At 41.5% G+C, this 26,558-nt stretch overlaps 1 protein-coding gene across 2 annotated transcripts in view; it reads right to left on the bottom strand.

The window, feature by feature from the left end:
- Window positions 1-26,558, bottom strand: part of C1H1orf21 (chromosome 1 C1orf21 homolog) — a 229,766-nt gene that overhangs the window by 187,557 nt on the left and 15,651 nt on the right. The window contains exon 2 of one of the 2 annotated variants that reach the window (XM_036834892.1): window positions 4,760-4,810. The exons of the other annotated variant lie outside the window; for it this stretch is intronic. The gene's annotated coding sequence lies outside the window, so the exon portion shown is untranslated. The remainder of the gene's footprint in view (window positions 1-4,759; window positions 4,811-26,558) is intronic. 2 annotated transcript variants of the gene reach the window in all.

Raw genomic sequence — 26,558 nt, 5'->3', positions numbered from 1 at the left:
GGGCAAATACTTAGACAGTTTCCTCTAATACTAAAAAAAGAAAATAAGGAAATTGACACATTTTCTGGTGCTATTCATCTTAAGGCAAGTCTCAATCATGCTAATTTCTACCAAAGCAATCAATATCTATTGTGGAGAAATCAGATATCACTTCCTACTGTCCTCTCCCAACAACCATTTTAAATCCCGCATAGTAGACCCTCACTCTCGTGACACTCAGCCCCAATCAAAACTGGGAAAGTAGAAGCAAGAAACAAGTCTAATATTATTTGGGGGGAGGGGGGTTCTTTAGATAAATTGATTTGTAACCAAGCTGAATTCTTACTTCATTTTCATTTCTGCTAAGTTAACAACCACAAAAACCTTAAGAAATCATCAGGCTCACTTCTTCTCCTACTTTTTCATACCATCTTTATTTTGACCACCTTTGTAACTCTAAAACATAATATTATGCCCAATAATGCACTGATATGATGACTCTCAACTGCTTTACAAATCTAGGCATTATTGGACAATATCTATTTTATCTAATCCACAAAATCTTTCCCCCAAAAATGCAACCTCTGACTTTTCCAGCGTCTGATAAATGTGTTTGTGTTAATAAAAGAGTGACTTAGAGCAAGGGCTTTTAAGTCAGATATCTCTAGGGTAGGGTCTGGACTCTGTCACATACCAAATAGTGTTATGCTCATTGCACAGATGAGGAAATGCCCTCGAGAGATAAAGCAATCTGCTTAGGATGGAACAGCCAATGGGTGGCAGAACTGGAACTCCAACCTGAGCAGTGTGACTCCAGGCAGCCCAAAGATGTAACTTATCAATGAGGCTTAGCAAGAATTCTCTGTAGTTATTTCTCACCGAAGAGATCCTTGTTGCATTTAAGGCAACCATATTCCTGGGCTCTCTCCCAGTTGTAAAGAACTTTTCAAGGGCCTAAAGTATTCAAGGACAACTAAACACAGCCTACTGTTAAGGGGCCCGCAATCTAGTAAAGGACTACAATCTACCAGGCGTGTTTCCTAAAAAGATGCCACCAATGGATTCTACATGTGCCAAGATACAAACCCCCTGCTCTGCGTACCCGCCCCAACCCAGGCTCCCCTTCCCATCTCTAGCCTTGAGCAACCTTGTCTATGAACCCCAATTTGCCTTGCCCAGGTGACCATTTCCTACGGGTCCTGTGAAGTGGAAAAAGATCGGGAAGCAGTGCACTCTGGTACTAGAGGCGCCAGTCTGCTCTGCCTGAACCAAGTCATCCAGACAAAGCACTGCCACCGAAGGAGAACCGAGGTACCGCCCTGGGTGACCTAGACAAGCTCCAAGATCCCTTCTGGCTCTCCGATCCCTGAAGGGGAAATATAATTGGCGAGTGAAGTTTTTTCTTGGAATGGTACCTGCTCAGGACTTCCAGGGCAACCCAGTGTTTGGAATTAAGCTAAATTCTCTATGATATTTGTCAGAAATGAGGAGGAGAGTGAATTTTGAGAGTGCCTAAGAATGCGACCTTTTTTTAGCCTTCCTGGTTTGTTCTTCTTTCCCCCACTGAGAAAAGTCCGTATAGTGATGTTATGGCTGCAAATTAAACCTAAGTTCCGGGCTTCCCTGGTGGCGCAGTGGTTGAGAATCTGCCTGCCAATGCAGGCGACACGGGTTCGAGCCCTGGTCTGGGAAGATCCCACATGCCGCGGAGCGACTAGGCCCGTGAGCCACAATTACTGAGCCTGCGCGTCTGGAGCCTGTGCTCCGCAGCAAGAGAGGCCGCGATAGCAAGAGGCCCGCGCACCGCGATGAAGAGTGGCCCCCGCTTGCCACAACTAGAGAAAGCCCTTGCACAGAAACGAAGATCCAACACAGCCATAAATATATAAATAAAAATTAAAAAAAAAAAAAAAAAAAAAATAAAAAAAAAAAAAAAAAAAAAAAAAAAAAACCTAAGTTCCTCCGGGCCCCACCCAACAAGCACACAGACAACATGGTACCTCCAGCCTTCCAGCCCACCTTCACCCACAGCTGCGGCTATCTTTCCATTCGGGGTGTGCCACCAGGGAGAAAAAGTGAAAAAGATCCTCAGGTAAGACAGGAATCAAACATACCCAGTTAAGACAGGAGGAAAAACAGGAGCCAAGGGAAGGTCTGGGTGAAACTTATTAGAGAAAGATTTCCTTATTTATTGTTCTTTGCTTGCCTTACTGAAACAAGAGCTTTGAAGAGAGAAGGAGGGAGAAGAGACAGATTTCTTCCATGATGGGATTGAAACGTTTTCACATTTTAATCACCCGAACAAAAATGTCAAGAGGGTTTCCTCACCCCATGCTAACACCCACTCCCCACAGGATTGCTCTTTCTTCATCCAGTCTCCTCTTCCCCACAAGGCACAGAAGATGCCCCCTGGCCAGCTTTTTCCTGCCCTTCAGGTCTCAACTCCAAGGTCCTGTCCTCAGAGGGACCTTCTGAAGTTCCTTCCCCTCTCCCAGCGCAGTCACTCAAGCTCACTGCCTCAGCTTACTGACTTTGCGGCGCTTGGTATCTGAAAGTATTGTGTGCAACTGTTCCAAGAAGGGCTGCTACCCCTTCTTGGAACAGTTGTTCCAGGGCCCTCATCTGCCTTGTTCACAGCTGAATTCCCAGCACATAGACCAAGGCCTGCTGCTGCTGAGTGATCAGTGAACGACCAAGGGAGAGCTAGAGGGGTAACGGAGTGGGAGAAGGCCCAGGAAGGGCAAAGGGGAGGAAAAGGCAGCATGTGTTCCAACAACAAGTCAATTCAGTGGGGAATGGAGCAGTATGGCACAGATCAGATCGATTTTTTGACCTTCAGGGAAGCGTGTTGCTAAGTCATGGGCTCCTGGGAGGTGGGTTCCAATGCCACGCTGCCTCAGACCACGCAAGTGATGACTTCTCCTTACGCTGAGCATTTCTAATGGGAAGCCAACTTTGCCCCACACTCCTCTGTGCTCCCTGTGTTTGTGCACTTGCCAGCTCTCCACACTGACCGCTCCCACTTCTTCAAATCTCAGATTTCCCCCGCTGCTCTCAGCTGATATTTATTACACGCATAATAAAGAAAAGAGAATTACCCTGTCTTTACAACGATAACGCCACCAACTTAGCTGCATCTATTCCACATACTCTGCCTTCCAGCTGGTTACCATGCAAATAGTATTCCTTCTGCTAATGCCAACCTCCCCTCCCTTTCTCACCTAGCCAAGGCTGTCTCTCTTGCACCCTCCTCTTTCTCCTGCATCATCAGCACCTCCCTTTCTGTTGGATCATCCTCATCTTCACATCCTATTTTCTTCTCCTCCTAGCCCTGCTGGGCTTTGGTCCCCAACATACTGCTATCCTTAGATTTTTACAGTTCTTCCCATAGGTAATGGGAGCCATTGGAAGCATCTATGTAGGCAAGTATTCATAGTATGTTCAGATCTGCACTTTACAAAGATAAGGGACATGACATATGCACTGTATAGTTTAAATCAGTCCTTTCTCAGTCCCTTGCAAAGAGGGAATTGGGAAAGAAAGTCTTCTGCGTACCTACCCTTCTCTCTGCTGGTCCAGCAGAGAGCAATGAGCGCTACTCTTGGCAGCCTGAGCAGAGAGAAAAAGGGTTGTCCGTGGCTATGGCTTTGGACCAGAGCAGGGAAGATCCAGGATGACCACCATGCACACACATCTTACCCCAACCCACCTCCCCCTGCTAACAGGCGAAGGGCTGCCGTATCTGCTGTAACACTGGAGGCCAAGAGGAGATGGTCGTGCACTACTGCCTTGGGCTGCGGCAGACATCTACCTGCCTAAGGAATGGCCAGAGTGAGGATGAATCCATGGCCCTGAAGAAAGTTCACCCACCAATGTCTGGGGACAGCTCAAAAAAAGAGCACTACATATGGTTCCTCACTCTACAAACTTGAGAGAACAAAAGCATGTGCCTCTTGGGTCTGACTTGGGGATACCACTGATCCTGAACTTTAGTGCCAAAATTCCATGACTGAATTAAGGTTTAAAAAAATAAAAATATTCTGAAACTTGTCTTTTGATATCAAATACAATAATGAAAACCATCAAATTCATTATTCCATATTCTCTTTTCCTTCACTAAAAATCAGAAAAAGCAAAGCAGAAGAGTTCCTAATAATCTTAAGGATTTTGCAAAACTCTCATGTTCTCCATTTATCTTCACCAAATATCTTAACTCACAAAAAGCCTATAAATTTTGCAAGAATGTAGGGCTGTATATTTCCTTCTTCCTTGCAGAGGCACCAGATCTCAAAAGAAACGATGATGAATGGGTATAGTTATAAATACTCCAAGGCTAATGAGAACCAAAGATGAACTGTAGAAAAATCTGGTATTTGGGGATGGCTCCTGGCGTGTGCTTGAGTTAAAAGGTCCTGACCTCACGTAAATTCCAGAGCTATTTTATCAGATAAGAAAAACAAAGCCAAAAAGTACTCATAAATTACTGTACATTCAAATTTCACCAAATATTATTTAGTCAAGAGAAGCCTATTTTTCAAAATGTAAGTAACTGACTGCTAATTGAAATATAAATTACATTTATGGACATTTTAAGGATTTTAATAGAATGGTTGTTTGTCACTTCATTAGTAGTGCAGGAAAGAGAAACATTAATCAAAGCTCCACAAACAGTAAAATGTGAGGAGGGACTTAGAGTGCAGAACATTCAGTGGAACATGAGGCAGACTTGACGGACTGAAAACTTTCTTACTATCTGATAGATACTTTTGTGCAGTATTACCTGTACCGAAATGTTCCCAAGATCACAGATTACAGGTGGATGCTGCCAGGGCTGCCAGATTTAGGCCGAAAAAAAAAAAATCACCAGTTAAATTTGCATTTCAGATAAACAACAGATCATTTTTTAGTATAAGTACGTCCCAAAGTATTCCACATGGGATATACTTACACAAAAAAAATTATTCATATTTTTTAATATACTGTATTTCATCTGGCAGGTGGTCTGCTAAGGTGCTAGGACATTTCAACTGAATATTGGAAGGACAGCAGATCCCTCTAAGTACCTTGAGTTGCCCTCAGACCAAAAAATCCAGTCACTCTTTCATGCCAGATGGCACCAAATGTGACTAAGCAGTCATCTCAACACAACATCCATGGCAACACGTTCAGAAACTGTCTGCCTGCTTTCCTAATTTAAGTTAGAATCATACAATTGCAGAATTTTAGAATTGGAGACTTGCATAGATTCTTTTTTTTTTTTTTTTTTTAAAGAAAAAAAATTATGTCATTCCCAAGCGCAAAGATCTTTCCTACAACCAATTACCAACGTGGGAGTGAGGAGAGTGATGTGGGCACCACATTTAACCAAGAAGATTCCGGTGCCTCTCCACTCCCAGAATTTATTTATTTTCCCAATGTCAGCAACTTGTTAAGGGCCCTTTTCACAACTGGTGATATAAGCAGAGGAGAACTTGACTGTGAGCTCCTTGAGGACAGGACGGGTATTGAATTCATCTGTGTAATCCAAGAATGTGGCACTTGGTGGGCACTCGATGAATGTCTGATGAATGAATGGGTGATGGTGTGTACAGTCTTGAGTCACCGAGACCAAATGTATGTTGGTTGGGAGACAGAGTGAGGTGGTGAAAAGCAACGCGTAGTGAAGCCTGAGGGCAGGGTGATGGAAGAAGGTAGGATGACCACAGCTCCTGCCCCAAGTCCATCTTCCTAACCGAATCCCTTTGCTTGTAATGTCCCCCAATAATGGTGCAAAGATGTCATCACTCCCTGCCTGTGGGTTTTCAGGAAGGCAACCTGATCTCAGCCCAGTGTCTGCTCAGAGCCAGCTGCTTGCCCTCTCTAGGACCACCTTATCCCCCACAAGCACAGGTAAGTGGCCCATAGGCTCTCACCGAACTATAGAAACATCTGCAACGAGGCGGAAAAAAATTGACTCCAGAACACAAAAGGAAATTAGAACTACCAAAATTAGCAAATGTTTGCTTAAATGTCTACAAAATATTACTTTAAGTCAACAATCAAATGCTCACACAGTTAAATATAAAGGATATTTAATATAAGATATGGGTACATATTATGAATTATGATACACTGTGAAGTAAGACCAGCCCTGTCCATGTTCCTTCCTCCCTCCCATCTGAAGCTATTCTAATGTAAATTACCTGGTAGAGCACGTAGAGCAGGTCCCACAACGTTTGGAAAAAGAATCATTTCTCCTGGTCCCTCCTTGCCTCCTATCCTCTTCCTCCTCAAAGCTGCTCGTTGCAGTAATGCCCTGATTTTAAATGCTGCTTCATGCAGCAAATTTGTTTACCTGTAGAGTTTTATACAGTCTTCTACAGCGAGGTGCCATATGGGACAGCTAAAGAATTCAGTGTAAGTTTGCTGGGAAAAGTTCTAATGGTTGAAGCACAAAAAGAGGCACAAATATTAAAAATGGCTCTTAAGGAGTGCTCCCCACGTGTAAAGTACTGTGTTCAGGGAGGGTACTGACACCTCGCCACACCCGCTGAAGTGGGTGGGACCTACGGTCATCTTCACTGTACAGCCTAGGAAACTGGGACCTAGAGGAGGCTAAGTACCTTGCCAGAGGTCACACGCTGAGCCAGGATGTAAACTTGGAAAACCTGGTCCTGTTTTAGATACGTCATTGATTGCTCCAGTCCTGGAGTCAAGCAGACAAAGGGTCATTGCCCAAGAGTGATTCAAACCTGTAAAAATGTTAGGATGGCCATGCCCGAAATGAGCGAAGTCTGTGGGGAGGCGGGGAGAAAAGAAAGACAACCAAAGAGATTTTTCCAAGCAAAGATGATGGGAAAGATAGAAAAGGTAAGATGCACACTTCCCAAACTGAAGGCAGAGCTATTGCGCCTATTATTTTGGAACTGGAGGATCACTATATTAGAAAGGAAAGCTTCTGAACGCCAGGAGCCAGAGGGAGACACCAAGTTCATTCATTTCAACCCCCCCATTTAAAAAATGGGAAGCCAAAGCCAAGAAAGGTTAAATAACTTGTTCAAGATGGCCATACTGAAGAGTATTCCTGCCTTCAGACTCCACTCCAGGGTTCCTTTCCCCCAACTAACTCCCTGGGCCTGCTGGTGAGAAGTGAAAGGCCAAATAACTTAAAAAAAAAAAAAAAAGCAATCCAGGACACATAGGAGATCCTGACCTCAGAGCCTCTCTAGAGAAATCTTTGGGGATCCCCAAAGACTAAGGAAAGGAGATAATCAGAGTTTTTTGGGTTTTTTTTTTTTCCAAATAGGGTAGATCCAGGAAACTAAACCAGTAGAAAGATTTCTGTCCAAGCCATAAAGGAGTTTTAGCAGATTTTTGCAAACACTACACACTAATAATTCACTAAGAGTATCACGTCAAGTTAACTTTTATATACAGTGTTTGACAGAGTTCTTGGTGAGCAGGAAAAGTCTGGTCCACTTAAGGTGTCAAGATATAGGCAAGGTACGTGGTAGTCTGATACCTGGAGTTGAAAATGGCAAAATACGGGCTGGATTCAGCTCAAACGTAACCTTCTCAAGACACCTTCACCAGTCCCACCGCAGACCTGGAAACCCCACCTTCTCCACTCTCAGAGGTCTGTACACTCACTCTGTGAGCAAAGGTGACATCTTCCTGTGGCTTGTTTACCTGGATGAATCCCCTAAGTGGTCTGTGAGTCGATGGACCCAAGGCCCCTGCACACAGGAGAATCCGGAGAAGTATCAGTCCAGTGAATGAATTCGTACTTCTGTTTACAGAACCATGATCTATTGAGCGTCTGCAGTGTGTCAGGCATTGTGCTAAGTACCCAGTGTGCCTTGCTTAACAAGACACACATGGTCCCTGCCCTCAGGGAACTTAAGAGTCTTGTGGGAGGGATAGGCATAAAGCAAATAATTATCAGAGCTACTAAGGGAAAGTACCAGATGCTTCGTGAGGGTGCACTTCTCTGAGGAATGCCATTTAAGCTAAGAATCAAGATAGGAACTAGCAAATTAAAAGATAGGGGCAGGAACATTTCTAGAAGAAAAAAAGAGCCCTTTCCCTCTATCCCCCATAAAATCCCCAAGGTAGGAAGATGCAGGGTGCTTTCAGAGAACTGAAAAAAAGGCCTGTGGGGTTGGAATAAGGAAGAGTGCACCCCAGTAAGGAGACAGGGCCAAGCATGAGGGGCAGGCAGGTCCCATTGCAGATTCCTGCCCAGAGAGCAAAGAGGCATGGCACTGAAGGGCTTACAGCAGGGGAGCGACATGATCAGACAGGCTTTTTTAAAAGACCACTCTGGCTGTGTGTGCAGAATAAACTGGAGGGAAAAGTTGGAAGAAGACCAGCTAAGAGGCTACTGCAGTAATCCTGGCCAGTTTTGAAAGGACAGACAAACTGACAAGAGCACTGTTCTGAGGAGTCACCATTATATAACAATAACCCAAGAGTTCATTCAAGCTTGGGTAACAACTTGAAGGAAGATCTTCATCACACTGGGCCACAATATCTCCTTAGCTCCACTCCGTCCATCCTTTCCAACATCTTTATCTTGATGGGAATAAGGTCAGAAGGGAAACTAGCAAAGCTGTTAGTACATAAATCTAGGAGGAATGGTTATGAACTACTATTTGACTCTCTTGTAGGCTCAGGGAAAGAGAAGGTTCATAAAGATGAAAACTATAAGGTCTCCATTCTCAAGGAGCTCTCAGGAGGCTAGTAGGGATATCTGAGCAAAACAAATATTAATACAAGGCCAACTGAGATGAGGGCTATAACGATGCTATAAACGAAGTTGTATGGGGACTTCCCCGGTGGTCCAGTGGTTAAGACTCCACGCTTCCACTGCAGGGGGGCACGGGTTCGATCCCTGGTCAGGGAACTAAGATTCTCACATGCCACACAGTGCGGTCAGAAAAAAAAAAAAAGAAAGAAAGGAAAAAGAAAAACAAAGTTGTATGAACACACACTGGCAAGAAAAAGTTAATTCTGGCAGGGAAGTAAGGGAAGTTTTTTCCCAAAATTTGCCTTTGACTTTGGCCTTCAGGGCTGAGGAACATTTTGAGGGGTTGGAGGAGGGCAGGGAGGGAGGTATTCCTGGGAGCAGGAAAAACCTGCAAGAACAGAGAGGAGCAAGTTTGCTAGAGCCCAGGGGCAAGGCAGGCCCCAATCCACATTTTAAAAGATCAGGATTAGCATTAACTTGCCGGTTTACAATGCCCTTCCACATATATTGTCTAATTCGATCTCACATCCACACCGAGGTCAGTAGGACTGATTGTGATTGACATCTGAGAATACTGACGCTCCACTGGCCCAACCACATGGGAGAGAGCCAGCAGTCACAGCCAAGTGTTCGGGCCGCATGCATGAGCCTTGTTCCACTCTTAACCAATGAGACCAGATAAAACCAACAGTGCAACATTTAATAGAAAGAAAAATAAAGACCACAATAAATTTTTATAAAATTTCAGAAACGCAAGGTGACCACAAGCTCAACACATGCTCACAAATACTACGCTGCAGCCAATGCAAGCTTCTTTAAGATACATAATTAAGAAATTATGGTAAATAATGGCCCTTCTATGACCGTGAAGTCAGAGAGCCCTCAGTTTGATTTCCAGTACTTGCACTTACTAGCTGTATGGCCATGGACTGGAAATTACTTCCCTCTTAAGTGCAGTTCCCCCATCTTCAAATTGGAGTACTAAACCCATCCTGTAAAGATTATTGGGAGACTGAATGGGAAAATGCAGGTAATGAGGCTGGCACGAAGCCTGGCACATTCTGTTAACGTTGGGCTTTATTAACTCTCATTACAGCTCTCTCCCAAGGTCAGAACACATTTGAGACACCACACTCAACTTCTGGTTCCATATTCTGTGAGAGATAGTGAAAACTTATAGAATGTTTGGGAAGGGTTATCAGCAGAGAAGGTTTGAGAGGGCACTACCCTTGCAAGTATGGACATCTAAAGCCTGAGTTCTTGTCCCAGTTTAGCCACTACCTAGCTCTGTGATCTTAGGCAAGTCACAACTTACCTGTGACTCAGATCTTACCTGTAAAATGATGAAGGTTAAGATATAAATTCTATTTGACTTCTAAAGTCCCATTCATGTCCAAAAGTCCTTAAATTTTATAAATCCTGCCTTATGAGGACCTTTTAAAGGAAGTATATTTTCCAAAAGAAGAGAGAATTAAGAAGCTGCATGATACAGTTTTTAAAATAATAAAAGCAGTCACATAAAAGAAGGGCACATTTAGTGTATTTTAGAAGAAATAATGAGAAAAGTAGGACCAGTAGGAGAGAGGCTCAAAAGGAAGCAGCTTTTGGCTTAGGCTAAGGAGAAAGGAACTTTCCAACAAAAAATATTATTCAATAATGGACATGTGATTATTCAATAACGGACATGTGATCATTCAAGATTGGAGATCCTCAATGGCAGAACAATATTGTATTCACCTTGCACTCTCGTCACCTAGCCCAGTAAAAGACACAAAGGAAACCCTTAAGAAAGGATGGATGGATGGGTAGATGGGAGAGTAGGTGGGTGGGTGGATGGGTGGGTAGATGAGTGAATAGGTGGGTGGATAGATGGATGGATGGGTAGGTGAATAATTGGGTGAAAAGGTGGGTGGATGGATGGGAGGAACAGAAGGAAGGAGGGGATGAAAGAGGAAAGAAGGAAAGAAGGAGCTGCCTTAAGAGGCAGTGAACTTCCCCTTGCTGGGTGTGTTCCAGCAGAGCTGGATGACCATCTATCTGTAAGGGGTGCTGCAGGATAGATTTCTATCCCGTGTAGGAGGTTCCACTGAAGGTCTATGTGATATTTACTTCCTCACTTTTCTCCCCACTAACTCATCCTACATATTTTTGTCAGATTAATCTTCCTAAAAGACAGTTCTGTTGATGTCACCCTCCTACTCAAAAAATTTACTGGCTCCCCATTGCCTATTCAATTAGGTCCACAATCCTGATATCTGAGGGCTTCGTTTGACTTTGCCTTAAGGACTTCTACTCATTTTTCAAAACCCAACTTGGATATATCCTCCATCAAGAAAATGACCACTCTTCACCTTTCCCCCCCCCCGTTTATCTGAATCGTGTCATTGTTGTATACTATTGCACACAGTTATAATGCATTTGGTGACAGTTCTCTTCTATGAGGCTGTGAAGCTCCTGCATGGGGGAGGAATCTTTACCCCTCTGTACTCCAACCAAATAGCACAGAACCCGCCTTTCAGCAGTTATTCAGTAATAGTAAAATAGGAATTATTTATCTGAAACCAGGAATTCTGTTAAATTCAAGATATGCAATATCTTCCCTGGATCTTGATAACAACTCCATTGGCCCCATTATAATAAACAGGGAAGTGGAGACTGAAGGGAAGATAAATAATTTGCACAAGACACAAAGCAAATAGATGGCAGGGGCTCGATTCAAACCTGGTACTGCATGCCCTAAACTCCTGGATAGGAACCACTCTACAGTGCTGCTTTCTGGGCAGCAAGACCATCCATGACAGCCCAAACATGTTATCCATTTACTCATTCAACAAGCATTTACTGAGCCATAAGGGACAGGCTCTCTATGTACAGGTCCTGCCCTCAAGAAGCTTACAGTTCAATGTGTGAAACAGACAGATCAACAATTATGGCGCAGTGCGATAATGCTATCAGAGAGGTATGCACAAAAAGAAGAACATTTCAATCAAATTGGGAAGACAGGAAATACTAATTATAGCAATGATTTCCAATTAACAAGCATCCACTGCATGCTAAACAAGTGTGCTGAAAATCGTATCACAAGGCTTTACACATAAATAAGTTGTGGCCCAGCAACGTTACAGTGCATTTAGTGTTGAGACAATAGTTGCTGGTGTCCAAGTGCCATTGTTCTACCCTCAGTACTGTTACTTTCTAGCTCTGTGCCCTTGAGCAAGTTATTCACGCTTTTTGCCCCTTAGTGCCCCCATCTGCAAAATGGGAAGAATAGTAGTTCCTATCTCAGAGGGGTGCTGTAGTGTTTAAAGACTAAACCTATGCAAGGCACTAAAAATGCCTCCTGGTATATGGTGTTACATAAATTTCACTTATTATTACATAACTGACCAAGAGCATTGCACGTAAATGTCTGATGCCAGTACTCATATCCATTTCACACAAAGCCTTCCTCCAGAATGCACCTAAGACAAGGTGATGCTTGAGCTGGGCTTTGAAAGGCAAATGAAGGGATAAGAGCAGGGAAGGGTACAATCAGCTTTGGGGACAGCCAACATTCCACAATGCCTTATTGCTGCACTACTGCTCATTCTTTTCTCTGCCTGATGTTCCTTCTCCAACAACCCTGACCCACTGAAATCCTATCCATCAGCCAACAAAGCCATCATTTTAGACTTCTTCGATGAATGTGCCCCTGATCTCCTTCTCACGCACTTGGTTGATAACTCTCTGGTCAGGGTTAGTCTTGTGTATGCGGTTGTATTTATACACTTTCATCTACACAAGTATGCACACACACGTATGCATATGAACAGAAATCTTCAAGGCTTCCAGAATGCCTCATATTCATGGAGCAGGTACTTTATAAAGCCCCACAAATAATGTTCTCAGCTCCAGTTCAGAGACATTTGTTATACTAATTACCATTCCAGAGCTGAATTTAGAAACTACCCCCAAACTGCAGACAGCTCCACTGTAAACAATATTCCCTAATCATCCTAACTCATCATGAATATCTCACTGATGGGGGAAGTAAACTGTGATTTATTATTTAAAACTGTGACTCCATCTAAATAGTTTAAAAAATGGACAAGGAGGGCTTCCCTGGTGGCGTAGTGGTTGAGAATCTGCCTGCCAATGCAGGGGACACGGGTTCGAGCCCTGGCCTGGGAAGATCCCACATGCCGCGGAGCAACTAGGCCCGTGAGCCACAATTACTGAGCCTGCGCGTCTGGAGCCTGTGCTCCACAACAAGAGAGGCCGCGATAGTGAGAGGCCCGCGCACCGTGATGAAGAGTGGCCCCCGCTCGCTGCAACTAGAGGAAGCCCTCGCACAGAAACGAAGACCCAACACAGCCATAAAAAAATAAATTAATTAATTAATTTAAAAAAAAAATGGACAAGGAGAACTTGAAACTAAAGAAACTTCTCTCAAATACACATTTATCTGAAATTGTCACATTTGCTTTCTTGGCTTCCTTGTAAGCTGGGGTGGAAAAAAGCAGGAAGCAATTTTATATTAAAAATTATCAGAAGCATAATAAAAATTTCCGAATGACAGCCTATGTCAAATATTGTTTTATTTTAAAGACTGAAGAAATTTTATTTTTCTCACGGCCAACTTTTGATCAAACACCTCAAGAATGCAATCAAACCAAAGTATAATAGCAGGTCAGAGGGAAAGTGCAACAAAAATGGTGAAACTGTGTAGTTAATGGATGAAATGGACAAATATGAACTTCATCTCTTTTCCCTCTTTCAGTCTAATTATAGAAGGAGTAGGCAGATTTGTGGTCACAATATAGTCAAAATAACAGAAGTAGAAAGTTCAAGAAGATCCAAAATTAGATAATCAGCCCTCCTTCAAAGAATTAACTTGGCCTCTCAGCATTGATTAATCTCTATTTATTACAGTTCTCCTTATTTAAAAAAAAAAATCATGGGCTTAAAAATACTTAGAAAATTAAAATTGAAGGAGAATTTTTTTTTTTGGCCTTGGGGTGTTTTTTTTTTTAAGGCATTAGCTTCTTTTTAACAACTTCAGTTTAAGCAAAAGGGAGGATAAAAGTGCATTTTGATGCAAAATAAGACATATTGAGGGCTCTCCAAAGGAGAAAGACTGGGGGGATGGAATATTGACCAAGGTTAAAAATAAAAAGGCCTAACAGGAAGGCAAGTCTACCAAACTAAGTTATTTTTTCCTCCTAACAGTCTAAAATTAGATACCTCAGCCATGCTTGCTGTCTTTAGGTAAAAACGATACCACAAACCTCCCTTTTTAACACCAATGAAGTATTTTGGTTCCCCAACTTCTTGACAGCTAACTTCACAGCTAACCAGAGCTAGAGAATTTAAGTCTAATAAAATGTCACAGCCAACCTAATGAAATCTCATCTCTTATTTGAAGTATCCAAGCTATAAACCCAAAGCTCTGTGGACAAACACCCCAAAAGTAATTTTAGGCTACAAAAATGCCTCAGCTTTCTATCCCCCAAAGATACATTGTTAGTAAAACAATGGAATCAGCATTTTCCTCCCCTTCTTGCACAGCCTAAAGCCTGGTTCTCAGGCAGTAACAGGATATTTGGAAGATTTCCTTCCCTTGGGGATCTCTGACACCCATGGTGGTGCAGCAGCAGACCCAGATTCAAAGGCTGAGTCCAACTTCTATTCCAACATGCAGGGGTTAAAGGTGACCCCCAAGATCTATGTTCTTCATCTCCACTGCTCTCTGAGCAGCAGCCAGAGTGATCCCATTAAACCTAAGTCAGATACTGTCAGGCCTGTCCTCAAAACTCTCCCTTCACCTTCCCTATCAGAGTAAAACCAAAGCCCTACCATGGCCTCCAGGCCACTACATACTCTGGCCCCTGTGCCCTCACCTCCTGCTCTTCCCTTTGCTACCTACTCCAGACACACTGGTCTCTCTCTGCACTGACTGTCCACACCCCCGCCACCTGGAATGCTCTTCCCCCAAATATCTGCATGGCTAACCCTGTCACCTTCAGATATTTGATTAAATGTATCCCTTCCAATTAGATTCATTCAAAATCACATGGCTGGGCTTCCCTGGTGGCATAGTGGTTAAGAATCCACCTGCCAATGCAGGGGACACAGGTTCAAGCCGTGGTCCGGAAAGATCCCACATGTCGTGGAGCAACTAAGCCCGTGCGCCACAACTGCTGAGCCTGCGCTCTAGAGCCCTCGAGCCACAACAACTGAGTCCACATGCCACAACTACTAAAGCCCGCGCACCTAGAGCCTGTGCTCCGCAACAAGAGAAGCCACCGCAATGAGAAACCCGCGCACCGCAACGAAGAGTAGCCCCCGCTCGCTGCAACTAGAGAAAGCCCATGTGCAGCAACGAAGACCCAATGCAGCCAAAAATAAATAAATAAATAACTTATAAAATCACATGGCCTTTAAGCTCTATTTTTTTTTTCCCCATGGTACATTACTTTCCAACAAATGACACAATTGACTTATTTACTGTTTCTTATTTATTGTCTCTTTCCCCCAGCTGGAGTAAACACTCCTTGAGGGCAGGGATTTACCTGTGTTGTTCAGTGATGTATCTCATGAGCCTAGTATGTAGTAAGTCTTCAATAAATATTTGCGGAATGAATGAATAAGATCTTTTCTTGCTCTTACTTCTTACGATTCCATGAAGTATCCAGTACTTCCTGCTTGGTAAGCTGGTAACCAGTTATTTCCCCACAGAAACCAACCCATGAGACTGAGTTACTACAGTCAAAAAACACTGGATTAGTTGCACCATGTATTGAGAATTTGCCATGGGCCTGATACCTTTTTTTACATGTATTTTTCTCATTTAATCTTCACCAAAAGCCAGTTAGAAAGACACTCCGTTCCTCCCTATTGTCTTAAAGAGCCTAAGGAAATTCAGGCTCAGAAAGATTAAGTAACCGAAGACCATGTTGCTATGAGTGCCTCTGCCGGCCTTTCTACAGACCCAGGACAGTCTGACACCCCATTCTCCCTCCTTCGTTTTAAGATGGATTCACTTCTTCGATAGCACCAGATAACACAGAGACCCCATGGACGTGTTATAGAAAGAATCCAGAGTGCAGTTAATTATACAGAGAAAACCTGGACTAAAAAAAAAAAAATGCAATAAAATTTTGTGAAAGAAACTGTACTTTTATAGTAAAACAGTCACTCCTATGAAATCATTCTGTTACTGTTACAATCAAACCAACAGTAACAGAAAAAGAAAGGGAGATGGCATGACCTACTCACTTCAGCACTGGTCTCCCTGAAGACTTGTTGTGTGACCAGGATGAACTGATCCCTTCACTAAGCCTCAACTAACTGGCGTGAAGCCACCCAGCCTATGTACTGTCTGCAGATTTTGAAACAAGATGACAAAAATCCATCTGCAGAATGAATGAATTTACAAAAGAAGAGCACTCTGTAAATTCAATTATCTCCTGATCACCATTTCTGAGGTTGGTAGGAGTCGTTTGAGAGCCATTACCCAAGCCCAACAGAGCAAAACTTACGTCAACTCAGACAGCTAAGTCCAGCAGCCCCCAGACTGTGGCAGAAATAGAGTAACTCTAACGGAGGCTCTTTTCTCTGAATCATCTCAGTGGTGGACCAAAGTCTTAGTTGCCACCAAGCCACAAAGGAGACAGGGTCCATAAGCAAAAGTTTCTGTTAGGGTCAGCTTCTTCGCAGGCAGAGGAGGAAACAGTCCAAACCCACTTCTATGTCTCAGCGTAGGCTGTGTGGTTAGGCAAGGCCGGAATGTCCTCCCCAAGCTACTGTCACCACCTTAAACAACTCCTGAACTACAGACACTGGGAGGAACGGGGAGAAAGACCAGCCGAGGGTTCTGCTGACTCCCACACACAGAGCATGACAATGTTTCGTCCCCAGCCAGACCTGGCCTTATTCCAACACAGTTCATTAGACCTTCTACACAAATTCGCCTGGTGGTTTCTCAGACATTCCGTAAGAAAATATCTGCTTTCACCTTTCCTAGATGGGAGGTGGCAACCTCAGTGACTAGGGACAGAAGTAAAAGGAGGATCTAGCAGATGCTGATGTTGGAAATTGCCTCATCCACATGAAATGTCTGAAACTTCAATGTATCCTATGGATAACTGAAGTTTTTCTTTTACTTGATAATTCCAAATTGTGAGCTCAAATGTCTAAAATTAGGTTACACATATAAATGCCAAGAATTCCTTTAGTGGTAACTGTTAAAAATCCCAAATTTAAAATGCCTGCTTAAACTGTTTTAATCAAGATGGCAATCCTTAAGTCTTAATTTTTGAGGTCTCTTATTTGCAGACATTTTTACTTTATTAGTAATGTAAAATAAACACGCCTTCCCTAGGAAAAAAATTTTTAATTAAAAGCCTTCACAAGTATTCCACAACTACTCTGAGAGCTGTCTTGACGCATGGATGTCTTTGGGGGAGGGGTGTACTTAGGCTCTAACTGTACTTGAAAAATAGCATTGTCGCTATGGAAGCAGCTCAAAATTTTGGCTGTTTTTTCTTATGCTAGCAAAGGCCATATTCTTTATATGCAACTTTTCTTTTCACTGGAAAGGGCTTTGACAGTAATCCACCTAGTTTGTAGCAAGCCCTGCCTTGCCTAGGCAGTCGCCCTTCCCTCTTACTGTTCAAGCACCACTCTTTTAGCTGAGCCACAAACATGCAATGCAGGTAGAGTACAGATGAACCGGAATATGAGCATTCACCAGCAAAAGAAAAAGGTGACTTTCATTCATCAATCATTCGTTCCTTGGAGGAATCATAGACAAGGCCTATTCAGGTTCCTGTCACTGGTGAAACTAGCCTAAATTCCAACCATTCCTTGGGTCTTTTTGGACCCATCATCGGCAACTTGTCCATCAAAATGGAGTAAGCGTGACCAAGTTTTGTTTTAAAACAAATGCTTCAAAAATGTTACATTTAAGAGTATCAGCCTTTTGGAGTGGTCACCTTTAGAAACTAGTATTTCTTCCAGTGACATGACGAAGAGGGTTGCTCAAATATGTTTGAAACTCCTCTTTCTGAACTCCCATTTCAATAGCTCAGTGACAGTACACTGTCATTCTCTGAAGATGTCTTTGGGACGCAATCAACAGGCATTCCAAGCCACGCTTGTCAAATAAGGTAGGTAATCATGTTGAGTAATACTGTTTTTCATAAAAATGAGGTGTGACCATAAAAGTAATAAAACTGGTTTTCTTTTGAGGATCACAACTAGACTCTGAAGGCAAATACAAAAAATAAAAATAAAACGAGTTCAAATAGTGTTAGTTGATAGATATTCTTGTTTTTAAGCAGTGGCAAGATCTTTGGAATTAGTACAAAATCACCAAAGCTACTTTGAAGACAGTGTTTCCCATTTGGACACACATATATGAGTATATATAATAAGTTAAATTAAATGATTAATTCCTGCCAACTGCCTCCAAATTTAACATTTTGATTATTTTCCCAAAACTTTATTTTTTTCCCCACTATCATTCTCATAAGTTAAAATCATTCACTGACAGAAAAAAAATATTAAAGTATATGATTCCTTCAAGGAACAAGTGGATTGAATGAATAAAGAAAAGTCTTATTTAGCATCTTAGAATTGAAGTGGCTCTAGAAAGCATTCACCCAAAAGATACTTACTGAGCAAATACTACCAAAGAGAGAGATGTTCAGTTTTCCGGGAGTAACCATCTAGAGCTCCTTTCAGTAAATCCTCTCTTTAGGAAGATGATTTTGCTGCTGTGAGTCTGTCCCTGGCATTATTTTTGGCCTGGGACTATTGTTTCCATGTTATCCAAGTTGTTTTCAATAAGTAAAAGGGAGCAGGGCTTCTTATTATATTCATGAGGAGAAGACTCAGGAAGGATCTACTTACTCTACGTTATGATACTGAGGAAGTTTCCCCTGCGATGGTGAGATCAACACTTCTATCCTAGGGCAGGTCGGGTGGTACTGTCAATATTAAAACCCCTATTCCAGATAAATTCACCTTCTTGAAATAATTAGTGCTCCAGGAATAAGATGAATTCCAAATCTATTTGCACATTCAAATCAACTGGCAGAGAGTAGGCTTAATAGTTTTCTAGATTCCTGGAAGTAGGGTACTGCTGTAACAAACACCCAAAAATGTACATAATGGCTTTCTAATTTTATTTATCTTTGCTCTACGATGCCTCTGATAATTTCTCCACTCTTCTATTTCATTTTTAAAGGCTTTTCAAAATCTACTAAATTGATTTCATGACGCATTAATGGGGCACCTCCCATGGTTTGAAAAACGACCTACACCAGGTGTTTCTGACAGTGTGACCCACAGACCACTTCCATCAGAACAGAACATGCAAAAAAAAAAAAAATTTCTGGGCTCCATCCCATACCTACTGCAACAGATTATCTGTTGTTAAAGCCCAGGACCTGTCATTTTCTTAAGCTTTCTAGGTGATTCTGATGTGCAATAAAATTTAGAAACTCATCTAGACCCCAATCCAGTCATGAGTTATGAGGCAAATAGGTCCAAAGAGGCTTCATGATTTTTCAAGGTCACATTGCTAATTAGTAGTGAAGCCAACAGTGGGGACCCTTGCCTGCTGTATTCCTGGGTAGTGTTCTTTACGTACATAAAGACCACTCATGCCCATCTGTGATCCAGTATCCCACAACTTTACTCGATGGTCATGCTCACTGCTGTATCTCCAATGCCTAGCACAGTGCCATGTCTGGGCAGAGATAAGGAAGAACCACAGAAATGTATGTCTTATCATTTTGAAAATTAAAGTTCAAAGAACACAAGAGTGCAAAATCACACATATGGCCAATCCAACAACCAGCACATTGTTTACTTAATAAGTACTGATCTTCATCAAATGCACCTCTGACTTACAAAACAAATTATCTCCAAAATTGAAAAATGAAATAATGGAGGTAAAAGTGCTATGCTTTCCCTCCACAGAAGAAGAAAACTTTACATAAATGATACAACAGTGGCCAAAAGAAGCAAAAAAATTAGTAACGAGAAGCATCAGTTTTACCTCCTAAATCACAAAAGTTACAAATGATTTTCTCAGATTTTAACAAAGGAACAGTATCAACAAAAAGCAAGCCAATCTAGCACACTAAATAAAGCTATATGTAAGAGAATAAAAATAGACCATGGAATTGGAACGTTTACTGCCAAATCCATGGTTTGGTTAGGCTTTGTGATTTTGCCTTTCTAAAATCAAATTTTCCATCTGAAGGGCTGCTCCTCCAGTTAGTTCAGGTTTACATGGGTCAAGCTTTAGTCACAGCCACAGGAATACCTATGGCATGACCAGCGACCTCTGAGGATTCCACTGAGTAATGTTTGCTCCCTCTTCCAAAAACAGCCCAAGGATGGTTTTCCCAGGGTCTAAAATCAAATTAATCCAATATGCGTTTATTGAGCAACTATTAACTTCTGGGTCTAGTGTTAGGCTTTTGGAGAGTGGGAGGAGATACAACCAGACTCTGCAGCTCTCAGGTCACATATTCTATTTGAAAGATTTCCCAGTGTCTACATAAGTGTAAGGTTATTATTAATAATCACTCAAGCAGGTACACAATGGCCAATGGATTTACCTGGAAGAAAGAAGGAAGTAGCTGCAATGTGCACACAAGGGGACCTTTTTTTTCCAGGGAAATATTCAAATGTGAGGCCGAGTGACCTTCCCTTGCCCTTCCTCTCTGACTTGGAGACTCTTCTTTCCTTTCAACTTCTCTGTCAAACTACAGATGAAAAAAGAGGTTTGAAGATGTCCCCACCACACATACACTCATACACACAGGCCATATTTCAAGGGCAGAGAGAATTCTTCACAAGGCTCTAGGAATCAGGGCAAAGCTGACACACACTCTCACTTCATTTCCTGCATCCCTCTCCAAGATTCCCTGCAGTCTTCTCTGTAAACTCGTGGTCGGTGAGACAGCCAACACCAGCTACAGACTCAATGCCTCCAGTTACTAAGCGTTCTTCAGAAACATACTCTCTTCTGATAACTCAGGTCTGACCAGAACTCCTTCAGAGACTTACTGGCAAGCTCTGCAACTGGTCAAAACCACAAAGAAATATCCTACAGATTTCAAAGGCTTTTATGAACCTAAAAAGAAAATCAACGCTGGCATCATTTAAGACGTTCAGACAGGACACCTATCCTGATCTAAAGCAGTGACTCACTCCCTTACTTTGGTCATCATTAATACTGTGAGATTTAGCTCAAATAAATTTCGACAACTGACTATAAATACACTGTATAATTTTTATCAGGATGTGAGAATGAGCCTCACCTCTGGAGTCTGATGACAAATATTAGGGTTTTAAAAATCTCTCGACACACAATTTTGTCATACACCTACCTACATGCACATCACAACATGCACGAAGCCACAATCATTCCTTCCCTTGAAGAATTTGAGAAATGACTCATGGTGGGCGCTGCAGGGTCACCCCAGTAACACAATCCCACCAGAGAGATAACAGGGAAACAGCAAAGATTATATTTCTTTCATTTGCTCTCGGGGTTTTAGGATAACTGTATCCTGAGGGGAAATCCTTCTAGATGTGTAAAACGTGATGCCTTACCATTGCTCCCTGCCTCCAGTAATCAAAGAATTACTTCTAGAAAAGGCTCAGGAAGAAATCTGGATTTTCCCAAGCAAAGGTAATCTGTCATCATGCAGTTGTCCATTAACAAGGGGGAATTTCTTCCATATGAGAAGCAGCGACAGTTGCACTTGGGCAAAGAAATGATATATTTTTATTTTATAACTGAATCTTGTACCTGATGATGTTTCTTCCTCTCCTATGGCTACAGGCAAACTCAGGGCTAGATTTGCAGACTACTTGTAACGTAATTAGGCAGAGCCTTCCAGAACGCATTTCTGGATTTTAACTCTCTTCTGATGTCATCTGTTTGATCCCTATGCCACTTTTGTTCTGGTTTCTTTGTCTTTATTAACGTGTTTTTTTAAGAAACAGACGAATGAGTCCCTGAGCATTATTTACCCCTGTATGAGGCTTCCTCTAAGTGTTCACCACCTGTGAAGATGTTCCCAGGCATGGAGACGTGTTCACATTACCCTGAGTCTATAATTTATATTGTATCTTCAAGCACACATTCCTTACACAGGAAGACCCGCTGCTGGCCTGCTGACAATCCCTAGGGACGATACCCTCGCCTTAACTGTGGGTTGTTTGCTATCTTCATTTGAGTGGTAATTAAACCTGGCTACATCGTTTCCTAAGAACATCCTTGTTTTACCTGACAGGAATTGAAAAACAGGGGTTAGGGAAGTAAAATAACTAAAATAAAAACACAGAAATATAAAAAGCCCCCCAATGATGTTATCTTTGCCACAGAATCCAACCCAACTAAAAAGCCATCTGTACTTGTGCAATAGGAAGACAGAGTAAAACCTCGACATCCCAGTTCTCTTGGAAATTTCATTCAATGATGACCAGTCATATCAAACAGTCTCTAAATAGCCAATCATCTCTGCATAATTTTAGGTGTCTCAACTATATGATTAGCACCAGGAGAGCATCAAATAAGTTTTGAACCCTGCATCCGGGTCTGGAACAATGAGGCAAGCTTAGTGGATGGGAGACAAGGTTTAGCTTATAACAGAAATAACACACAGAACCTAGTAAGGTCTCACGATAAACTCAGGATGAGGCACTTCAAAAGAAATTCATGTAACCGATAACTTTTAGTTATGTTGTCTTTAAGAAAAAGATAGCATTGAACTCTGCACACCCTAGTTTGGAAGTAGCATAGAAAGCTGCCCAGTTGCCACACTTTACTGCAAAAAATAGATAAATATTCTTAATTATTTTGCAATCATGAACAAGGGAGTAATAGTCTCTAGTTCATTTGCAGAAGAGCTCTCTGAAGACTAGAGAAACCAGCAGTTTTTCTATGCCTGCTTAACACCAAACCTGAAAACTAGACAGGACCCCACTGATTATTGCATTTGATCATAAACTTCCCCATAAGCCACATATATTCATGTTTAAGCCTCCATATATATTGAAATTTAAAACAAATGGAAATAAAATTAGAGACTCAATAAGGCATTTTCTCCAATTAGAAATATTTCATTTATATTTTTTCTGTAGGATTTTAGAATTGCCTGAGAAAAGCAGCTCTAGTTGATGCAGAGATTTAAGGGAAAAAATAGTTTTGGCAAATTAACCTTTCATAACCTCAGATAAAATTAATCCAAAATATATATTAGAAGAAAATTCGACAACTGGCCACCCGTTCTCGTTCAATATGGACATACACCATCAACCACATTTATCCACTTAAAATTCACTGTAATTCATTTTAATTTACGGAAATACATTCACTTGGAAATGGACTGGCTTTCAATGTTGTTTCAACACTGCACACCAAACCACAGGTGGAATCTAAGACATTTCTTGTGCTATTACAAATTTGGTCAAAATCATTCAACATGTTCAAAAGTTATGACTAAAGTATGAAATCCAAGATATCCACCTGAAAAAATCCTTAATCTTAGTATAACCCTTCCTCCCAAAACAAATTCTAATGTCCTGAAACATTTTTACCTATGCGGACACAGGCATAATTATCAGGACACTGCTTCCAAAGCCATATTTCCTAGATAAACAAACTATTCACAGACCTTTTATCTATTACAGTTCTTTTTTTTCCTTTTGCTGACCAGAACAATAAGTTCTTTAAAAAGAATCTTGAAGCATATTTATTTATTTATCATTTTAAAATTTAAGAACAGATGCTTTATTTCTATTATATTGAAAAAATAAATTTCCTACTGTCCCTACACTTTCTTCTCCACAGTCTATCACTTTTCTCATAAGTTTGCCAATTTTTTATACTTTATCCTTATTCTGCTATAAGTCTTTCCCTGCTATTATACAAATTTATATAAATGGTTTGATCCTCTTCTGTTGATAGCTAACTCTGCAGTGCTGCTTGGGAAAGGGCATAAACAAGAGTAAAGCCAACTGAGAGTACAGTTTAGAACAGTAAGATATTACTCAGAAACCCACAGAGAAGGGAAATGAAACAATGAATACCCAGAGCCCCTGGAGTCACCATAACATTTAATTCAATTCTGCATGTATTTCTCGAGACCTGCAGTTAACCAGGCAACGTGTTAGGTAGACAGTCAGCTTACAAATTTGTGGTGGGCCAGGTGGGCTGAAATCCTCACTCTGCAGAGAGATATTAATGGGTCTTTAAAGAGCTATTAATTCATGACTAAGAGAGTTATTTTACTTTGGTATAGATCACTTTCTTGCTCTTTCTGTTTTAATTCACCAAAATCCATTATGAATTCCTTTATTCCAATAGGAGACCTGAAAAATCCATCTGCAGGTCATTTCCTGCAGTCTTCCCATCCCCCACCTCAAGCCCACACTGCACACCCCACATACATTCCATTACTACCTCATTTCATTTACTTCTTCCCCAATACTGTGAGGTAATTTCTTTCTACAAAGGCTTAAGATCAGAATCAATTCCAACACAAGAGCCCACTCACTGAAAAGTACAAAGAGAGCAGCTTCCTGATATCTCAGCTGTAACTCACCTGGACCAAGGAGAAACTACAGCAAGTAGTTTACCCAACTGCTGGCCTGAGGTCATCCCTACGCTACAAACACCAAAGGAAACTTTCTTTGAAAATTGAGTAAGAATGAAAAAAAACAGTGCTGAATAGATGGAAACTACCCATATTTCACCTTCTCAACTGAAATAACTCTTGGTAGTCTAGTACTGAAAGAACACTGACATTGAAACCCATTAGTTCACTGTGAGAATAGCCCTGTGACTAAGGAACAGACTTTGTTCTAAAATTTTCTGGTGGGTCATTGTCGGAATTAAATAAAAGGATCCCAATTCACCATTTTCGTTATGCATGAGACTTCATCAGATTGGGATGCTAGAGAAAAGGTGGTGAAATCTGACCACAACAGCTTTTTCAAAGGTCATCCTATCCCCAAAGGATGGTTAAAGCCTTCAGGGGGATGTGCCTTCACATTCTATCTATTTAGCAGTTCAGTGACTATTCCTATTTCTAAGCGCTTATCAGGGGTTTCTCATTCCTCACAAATACCTAACATAGACAAAACATTTTAACCTATAGCTCAATTTAGCAAAGCTCTGGGCCCTAGTAAATGACCCAAATAATAACCCTTTGTTGAGCTGGATTCAAAATAATGAATAATGAATTTTAAAAATCAAGGTAATAAAAAGCCCAGTAGAGCAGTGTTTTCTCACCGATACAATGGGTCCCACTGTTGAGACACAGAAGTCTCTTTGGGGGCAGGGTTTTGCCAAGAAGCACAAACCCTCCATACCCAGGGCTTCTGCTGCTGTACAATAAATTCACTCACCTTCTCTGTTCATTCAGCTGTCTGTCTAGTTGATGAAAAGTAATGTTTCAGTTCACGCTTTATGTTTGATTTGGAAATAAACTACCACCAACAAAAATAAACCATTCCTGACTGTGATGTTACAATATTAGCATACATTTTCCAGTTTTAATACAGCAATTCTAATGTATTACCAAGTGCATCGAGTTATCTACCTACTCAGCAAGGAAATAATGAATTGCTATGATTTCAATTTAGGACATGTTTCTCATTCTTAGCTGCCCCATCTCAGTATTAATATCATTGAGTTATTAATTCTCCAACTGCTCTTTCTTGTGTTGACTGTAGGTAGAGCCAGTCTAGTAAAAAGTGAAAACAAGAACTCTGACTTCCTGTGGCCCACTTGATGGTTTCTAAAACCCTGATAATGGAAGGTTACGGCTCCCTTCCTCACCTGATACCCGTTAGCACATCTGCTATGGAATCCCTGTGCCCATGCAGTACAAAAACCAGACCCTGAGTCCTCTTCATCATGACTTCATCACGGCCTTATCATGACTTATCAGTGCAAGGAAGAAACAGAACTTTTTATTTTAGACTTCTTTACACTGGATAAAAAAGATAAATGGCCATGTCAAATACAATGTTCATTTGGCATCATGAATGATTTGCTAGAGACCTGGTATACTTCCTTAAATGCCCCAGTCCTACCTCCCACCCTAAAAAAAATGGCAATATACTTCAAAGGTAAGCAGGTAAGAGATTTATTAGAGCTATCAAAATAACCCAAGATGATGTACTTTATTTACTTCAGAGAGAAAACGGTGTTTGTGGATTTCTGAACTACTGTGCATGCGTTTGTTTAGCAGATGCATTCATGGCACTAAGTAGAAGTGGCAGAGCACAGGATGTGACCCGTGGGGAAAGTTCTGTTCAGCTTAGAAAGAAAATCTTACCTAAGAGGTTATCTGAGTTTTTCATATTAAATGTTACCAAATGTAGCTGTAGTCATTCAATTATGGGAAATACCATTTAGGTACCTATTTGATTTTTTCCCACTCATTTTTAGACATGTAAAATGTTACAGCCACAGTTAGTTCCACACCAAAGACTCAATTCCATAGAGAAATGGGGGTGAGGGGGGCAGTGTAGAAAGGAGGAAAAAACCCACTTAATCTCACGAATGCATCCAAATTTAGACCACAGCCTCTCAGAGTTTCTCTTACTCTTTCACATGCAAGCAGCTGGCCCATTAAAGCACAATGTAACAGAGTGAGAGGCTCAAGTCCTTCCGGAATAGTCCTTTAAAGGAGCAATCAGGAAAATACAGTCTGAATGTGTTTCTGTAAATTACAAGGTTATCTTCAGGCTATGTGGGCAAGCAGTGCTATCTGAACTGAATTTCCCTCATAATTCTGATCCTCTTTGCCACTTAACAAATAACCTGCTACAA

The sequence above is a fragment of the Balaenoptera musculus genome, chromosome 1, assembly GCF_009873245.2.
Source record: "Balaenoptera musculus isolate JJ_BM4_2016_0621 chromosome 1, mBalMus1.pri.v3, whole genome shotgun sequence".
NCBI lineage: Eukaryota > Metazoa > Chordata > Mammalia > Artiodactyla > Balaenopteridae > Balaenoptera > Balaenoptera musculus.
The sequence above is the reverse complement of the archived record's forward strand: the minus strand, read 5'-3'. Positions and strand labels throughout refer to the sequence as shown.